This window comes from Phyllobates terribilis, unplaced genomic scaffold (genome assembly GCF_046119375.1).
Source record: "Phyllobates terribilis strain yellow unplaced genomic scaffold, ASM4611937v1 Scaffold_2__4_contigs__length_985480577, whole genome shotgun sequence".
NCBI classification, from domain to species: Eukaryota; Metazoa; Chordata; class Amphibia; order Anura; family Dendrobatidae; genus Phyllobates; species Phyllobates terribilis.
In genome coordinates, this window is record NW_027362762.1 from 330,807,200 (window position 1) to 330,814,901 (window position 7,702).

General features: G+C 48.4%; 1 pseudogene; it reads left to right on the plus strand.

The window, feature by feature from the left end:
* Positions 1 to 2,253: 2,253 nt before the first annotated feature.
* LOC141245788 (serine/arginine-rich splicing factor 9 pseudogene) lies at positions 2,254 to 3,136 on the plus strand (annotated as a pseudogene).
* Positions 3,137 to 7,702: the final 4,566 nt, after the last annotated feature.

The window sequence follows — 7,702 nt, forward strand, 5'->3', positions numbered from 1 at the left end:
GCCTAGAGCCTTTAGGAGAGATTTGTTTGTGGAGTGTCATGAGTCTCGATTGGCAGGTCATCCAGGAATTTCGGAGACTAAGAGACTTATCAGTCACAGTTTTTGGTGGCCTGGATGGCAGAAGGAAGTCATCAAGTGGGTGCGTCAGTGTACTGTGTGTGCTAGGTCAAAGGCTTCACATACTCCTGCTGCGGGGTTGCTTTGTCCTCTTGAGGTTCCTAGTGCGCCTTGGACGCATCTCATAATGGATTTTATTACTGATCTTCCTGGGTTTTACTGTCATCTGGGTGGTCGTGGACCGTTTTAGTAAGATGTGTCATTTGATTCCATTCATTAATTTGCCCTGTGCCAAGACACTCGCTAAGGCGTGTGTTAAGGAGATTGTCAAGCTCCATGGCGTTCCCACGGATATTGTTTCTGATAGAGGACCTCAGTTTGTTGCTCGCTTTTGGCGTGCTTTTTGTGACAGGTTGGGAGTCTATTTGTCATTTTCTTGTCTGGTTATCATCCTGAGTCTAATGGACAGACTGAAAGAAAGAACCAGGATGTTGAACAGTTTTTGCGCTGTTTTGTGGCGGACAATCAAGAGGTGTGGTCTGAGTTTCTGCCTCTCGCAGAATTTGCTCTTAACAATCATAAATCCTCCTCTGCTGGGTGTTCTCCTTTTTTTTTGTTGTACTGGGAGACATCCGTCTTTTGGTTCGTTCTCCAAATTGGGGTCGGTGGTGCCGGAGGAGGAGAATTTTTCCGGTGATTTGGAGTTTGGACTAATGTACGTTGCAACCTTCAAGAGGCTAACAAGAAGTCCAAGTAGTATTTTGACAGGAATCGTAAAGAGGTTTTGTTTACTGTGGGTGACATGGTTTGGTTGTCCTCAAAGATCCTGCGGTTGAGGATTCCCTCTAAAAAACTGAGTCCTAAGTTTGTGGGTCCATTTAAAGTGCTTCAGGTTGTTAACCCATCTGCTGTTAGGTTGGATGTCCCTACTTCCTGGAAGATTAATCCTGTGTTTCATGTTTCCTTGTTGAAAAAGTCTGACGTATCTGATAGGGACGCCACTGTCACAGTTCCTCCTGTGGTGAAAGACTGCGAATATGAAATTTCTCGTCTCTTGAATTCTAGATGGCATAGAGGGAGATTACAGTATCTTGTCTCCTGGAAGGGTTTCGGTCCCGAAGACCACTCCTGGGTAAGGACGGATGATGTCTCTGCTCCTAGGCTTGTTAAAGCTTTCCACAAGAGGTTTCCGGATAGGCCTGGGCCTGGAGAATCCGGAGGATCCTCATAAAAGAGGGGGTACTGTTAGAACCCTCCTGTTTGTTTTTTCTATCTTGTGTTTTGCAGTCACGTGACCATCTGCCTTTATATTCCAGCTCCGCCCTTCTGGCTGTGCTGGACTTCAGTGTTTGACTGTTTCTCTAACCTGGTGCTTCGGTGCCTTTCTCTGTCAAGTTCGCTTAGTCCTCTGGGACCTTTAGTGCATTTTTGTCAGTTTGCCTTTTTGTGTTGTGCAACAACTTCTGTTTAGGAGGTGTCCCATTTTTGTCCCAGTCCTTAGTTCTTTTAGGGACCCCTCCCTTAATTCTATAGGTCTTCGTTCAGACTAGCCGAGGACTAAGGCGGGTCTGTTCACAAGGAACAGGCAGACCACTACATCGTAGGGATTCAGCTTAGTCTTACTGTAGGGACAGCTTTCCCCTATCTTTCCTTAGTACTTGTTGCAGATCATAACAACTTGGGCCTCAGGACTGCCTAGACTACTGGACTATTAAGGATACCCTGTTGACACTTTTTACCATCACCCCCGAGAGATTTCGCACCAAGTTCCGGACTTTGTCTTGCCAGGGGGCCTCCTGTGTAGAATTTAGCTGTCAACTCCGATGACACTGCAACCGTTGGCTCGATGGTTGGGCTGCCCACTCTGCTAATGCCCTCCAGGATGTGATCATTTTCGAACAACTTATGGAGAAAATTACCCCAGAAATATGAGAATGGGTAGCCGACCGGAAGCCCGAAACCCCAGAGCAAGCAACCTGATTGGCCTATGAATTCACTGCCAATCGTCACCACTGGGGACCCGATATGCCCAGTGATCCGAGGAAACCCCTCAACCAAGGATTTGAGCAGCCACCAGCCATTCAAGCAGGACTATCCCGCTACCCAGCAGAACCCCAACCAGGACAAAGGTTTACAAACAGGACTTGTAATTTGCCCAACTCACAGAGCTGTTTTACGTGAGGACATCTTGGACACATGGCCAAAGATTGTCTACAGGGCCGGGACCCCATGCCTGGAGCCAGTCTGCTGGCCCATCCAGTTAACGACTGCCAAGACGAGCCATCAGGGTCTGAGGGATTCTACCCTCAGGATACACCAGCAGAGGAGGAAGTGATATACCCTGTTCACACTATATGGCAGGTTGATCACCGTACCCCAGCCAACCTTCATAACCACCTCCAGCTGGTCAAGGTCGGTGATATCAAAGCCCAGGAACCTCAGAAAATTGGGCCTTCCATCACCCTAGCCAGTTCAGATATTGCAGCCCCAGAACAGCATTTACCAGGCCGCCAAGTTATTATCTACCGGGCTGGGGTTCAGCACCCGGGGATTGGGCGTATTTATGTGGGCAATTTACCGGGCGATGTACGGAAAAAGGAGATGGTGGAGTTGTTCCATCGGTACGGGAGGATCCATAGCATTGAGCTGATGAATCATGGGGGAGGAAGTGCCGCACTGTTTGCCTTCATCAGCTTCCTGGATCCGCAGGATGCGGAAGATGCAGTGGGTGGATGCAATGAATATGAGCTTGGCTCTCGTCGATTACGCGTGGAGTTTCCCAGGTCAAGCCAGAGACCATGGGGAGGATATGGGGGAGTTCCCCAGATGAACGGACCCCCTCCCCGGCGTCCTGAGCAAAGTCCTCGTCTCCAAGCTTCCACCATCAGGAAATTGTCGGGATCTAAAAGATCATATGAGAGAAGCTGGAAGTGTCTGCTATGCTGATGTACATAATGATCGCATGGGGATTGTGGAGTTTATTCGCAAGAAAGATATGGAATATGCTTTGAGGAAACTGGATGATACAAAGTTTCATTCTCATGAAGGTGAGACCTCTTACATTCATGTCGGTGCTTAAAGACATTCTGATGGACTGTGCCCAATAAGGGTGATAGAAAACCTATTACGTCTGGCTAATTAAGAAGGCGGAGGTATGTGACAACCCAGCTTTTATCCTTAATTATGCCAGACATACTTTCTGATGGCCAAGAGCAATATACCTTTATTTTTATGTTGACTTTTTAACCTGTGTTCTTCTTTGGTTGCTCAACAGACTATTGTTCGTATAAACCTGAATGCTGATCACTTGAGGTGTTATTGGTAATTGATGAATGGCTGTTATCTACATCTTATATCAGCTTTTACAATGTATCGTCTGCTATACAGTGACTCTGAACAATGGATGTTTGCTAGATATGGTAAATACCATTGTAGGGTGTTTGCCAGCCAACATTGGGGGGATGATCTGTGGATACTTGAGCCCTGTGGAATAATATCATACCTAATCCTTGACCTGTGGATGTGTGCTTGAAAGAACAATTGTGAACTATTTGAGGGACATAGGCCTCTATAGCAGGCAGACTTGACAAAGAGACAGCCAAGACAGACTATTCAGGACAGAAACGAGAACACATGGCTCCATCAAGAGGAATACAGATATGTTCCATTGAATATCACTGAACTCTCAGAGACGTTATGAGGAAATCCAAGTTGGGTCAATCAGGTCACCTGGCCACATATCTGACTGTCTATTCCTGGCAGGCCAGCGGAAGGGTGAGACTTTGTAACTTTCTGTCACAGGTGTGTCAGAAGTGACAGACAGTCGCCGCCCTGCAGTTGGTTGCAGGAGATCTCTTCGTTTGGCATTACAGACACCTTCTTAGAAGCTGTCTCACTAGGACCCAGCGGCTACCTTCCTCTTGCTAATTAACACCCTGGCCTGGGTGTATAAATACCTGCTGTTTGCTAGAGGGAGGTGCCGGCGATACTCACATGACCCCTTGTGAAGGCTTGGCGCTAGTGCAGAACTTCTTTCTCTCTGGTGCTAAGAGGACGTGTGTTCATCTCTCTGAAGTCAACTAAAGCTAAGCTATCTTGCCTTGTTTGTTCCCCCTTGTTGTCTTTTGTTGTCAGTGGGGATTGACTAGCGCTCTCCCCTCCCTTCCCTAGCCAGGGCCAAACGCTAGGGAAAGACAGGGCGAGGTTCCTGTGCGACGATTGGTGTGGAACCAATATAGGGATGTTAGAGGAGACAGTGTGATATAGGTCAGCCTAGGGGGTCTCCACTACCCCCTTTTCCCCCTTCCCTTTGTGTTGCACTTAGTCTTTCCTACTCCTTGTGTAACACTTGCACCACCTTGGGTATTTGCTGGGACTGTTCTATGTGTTTATTGTCGGTTTGGTGGTTCAATAAAGTATTGCCGCACTGTTTAATCCTCACCATGTGTTGTCTGAGCAGTATTACGCCCACGGAAGACCCCCGGTCTTCACATATACCTTTTTTCACATGTAAAATGCCATGTAATAACTGGCGCTATAATAAATAATAATAACAGCTACTGTGCACTGCGGGCATTCACCGGTATGAGACCCGGGACCGGAGGCTATGTATACATTATACATACCCTCGGCCATTCAGTCCCGCCTCACTCCATACACTTGTATGGTGCGAGGCTGCACCTTCTAGTCGGACGCGCCCACTGGCGGTCCATATCACTAGGCGGAGCGTGGCCTCGCTCAATACAAGTGTATGGAGAACGAGGCCGCGCCCACTGGCCAAGGATATGTATAATGTATACATACCCTCCGTTACCGAGTCTCATACTTGCAAATCCCTGCAGCGCACATAGAGTGACTGCAGACATCACTTTTGACCGGACAACCCATTTAAGAACAGAGGGCCTTTTAATTCCATAGTTTGTAGATGTAGCCGGTAACCTAAACAAGGTGCATGCAGTAGTCTATCAGAGGTAGCTAGGTTCCTCGGTAAGTAGTGAGTAGAGCTTGCCAGCGCTGCTCTAAACTAGCCAGATCGCTGGATCCAGCCAGCTTCCTTGTCCCTGCACTCTTACGGTGTTGTAGAGCGAAAGCTAGCTCTGCTGGCAACAGTGGACAGTTTGGACCAACTGTGTGGCCATATTGCTGGTCTGTTTTGTCGGTCATTCAGGAACGCGCCCTGGTAAGCAAGAAGCCAGGAGGCTGGTTAGTGGTAGCTCTCCAAAACTTGTAAAGAAAATAACCCTGTAAAGGGATACGAGGGCTACAGAAGTAATGGTAGAAAAATACATACTTATTTGTGTAGGGTGGTATTTTACAAACAAAACAAAAAAGTCTAATTTTTACTGGAAGAAAATGTAGTCTCTAAACTGCTTTTCTTGTTGACAGGAAGGTGTGGAGGTCAGAGTGGCTCGCATATTTAATACATTTGGGCCACATACGCACATGAATGATGGAAAAGTTGTCAGTAACTTTGTACTACAAGTACTAGAGGGAGAGCCGTTAACTGTAAGTACCAAATTACAAACCATAATGGTCTAAATTCTTCTAATTGAAGTATGGTGTAAACATCCTGTCCGTTCCCCACCTCCGCATATTCTATTTTTTACAACAAATCTTTTACTGGGATTAAAGGAAAGAAATTGATCTCTATACTGTACATGATGGAATGAATGAAAATGAATCAAATTTCTGAAAGAACTTTTAATAAGCTAAGTTGCATCACTAGCAATAAAATTGGCCAAGGTTTTCATGTCATGTTTTACGGAAAGCTTCTGAAACTTTTTGGTATTGAGATTTCTCTCATTTTTTGGGTCCAGAAGTATGACAAAATGGCTTTCTCATGATATTTGTATCATTATTGCACACATATTATGAGCCGTCCACGACCTCGTTCTCTTCATCCGTCCACGACCTCGTTCTCCTCATCCGTCCACGATCTCGTTCTCCTCATCAGTCCACGACCTCGTTCTCCTCATCCGTCCACGACCTTGTTCTCCTCATCCGTCCACGACCTCGTTCTCCTCATCCGTCCACGACCTCATCCTCCTCATTCGTCCACGACCTCGTCGTTCTCCTCAACATCGTTCTCGTCCTCGACATCGTCCTCCTCCTTGTCTGTCCTTGACATCGTCCTCCTCTTCGTTCGTCCTCGTCATCCTCCTCCTTTACATTTGTCTTCGAAATCATGCTCCTAGTCCTCCTCATCCCTCCTCTACATCATGCTCCTAGTCCTCCTCATCCCTCCTCTACATCATATTCCTCCTCCTCCTCTTCCATCCTCTACATCATCCTCCTCGTCCGTCCTCAACATTGTCCTCCTTGTCTGTCCTAAACATCCTTGTCTGTCCTCGACATCCTCCTCTTCCTTGTCTGTCCTCAACATCCTCCTCCATCTTTTTTGTCATCTACATCCTCCTCCTCCTTGTCCGTCCTTGACATCGTCCTCCTCCTTGTCCATCCTCGACATCACCCTCCTCATCATCCGTCCTCGACATCGTCCTCCTCATCGTCTGTCCGTCAGTCTGCTACCTTCTCGTCCTCTTCCTCCGGTCCACCAGTCCATGACTTTCTCGTCCTTCTCCTCTGGTCCTTCGTTCCGTAACCTCCTCACCCTTCTCCTCCTGTCCTTCATTCCGCAACCTTCTCGTCTACTATCTGACTTTCTTCCTCCCCCACTCCGTTGGTCTGCCGCTTCCTTTTCATCCTCTTCCGGTCCGTCGGTCCATGATCTCCTCATCCTCCTCCGGTCCATCAGTCCATGACCTCCTCCGTTCTGTTGGTCTGCAATCTTTTCCTCCTCCGGTCCATTGGTCTGCAACATCCCACTCCGGTCCATCGGTCTGCGACCTCTTTTTCCTCCTCGGGTCCGTCGGTCTGCCTTCTCCTCCTCCAGTGAGCGTCCTCCATTTCCGGTCCTCCTTGTCCCCTCCTCCTCCAGTCCGTCGGTCTGTAACCTCCTTGTCCTCCTCATCCTCCTCTGGTCTGTCAGTCCACAACCTCCTCATCCTTCTCCTCCTGTCCTTCATTCCGCAACCTCCTCGTCTTCTAGCCAATGCTCTTCCTCCCACAGTCCGTCAGTCTGCTTCCTCCACGTCATCCTCTTCCGGTCCGTTGGCCCATGACCTCCTCTGGTCCGTCAGTCCATGACCTCCTCCATTCTGTCAGTACTTTTCCTTTTCTGATCCAGCAGTCTGCAATATCCTTTTCTGGTTCGTCGGTCCGTGACCTCCTTATCCTCCTCCGGTCCATCGGTCTGCAACCTCCTTATCCTCCTCCAGTCCGTCAGTCCACGACCTCTTCGTCCCCTCCTCCGGTGCTTTGTTCTGCAACCTCCTCATCCTTCTCCTCCTGTCCTTCATTCCGCAACCTCCTTGTCTTCTATCCGATGCTCTTCCTCCCTCAGTCTGTTGGTCCGGCGCCGCCTCATCATCCTCTTCCGGTCCGTCGGTCTGCTACCTCCTCGTCTTCCTCCGGTCCGTCAGTACATGATCTCCTCCGTTTCGTTGGTCTGCAATTTTTTCCTCCTCCAGTCCATCGGTCTGCAACATCATCCTCCAGTCCTTCGTTCCACAACCTCCTCATCCTTTTCCTTCTGTCCTTTATTCCACAACGTCCTCGTCTTCTATCCGACGCTCTTCCTCCCCCA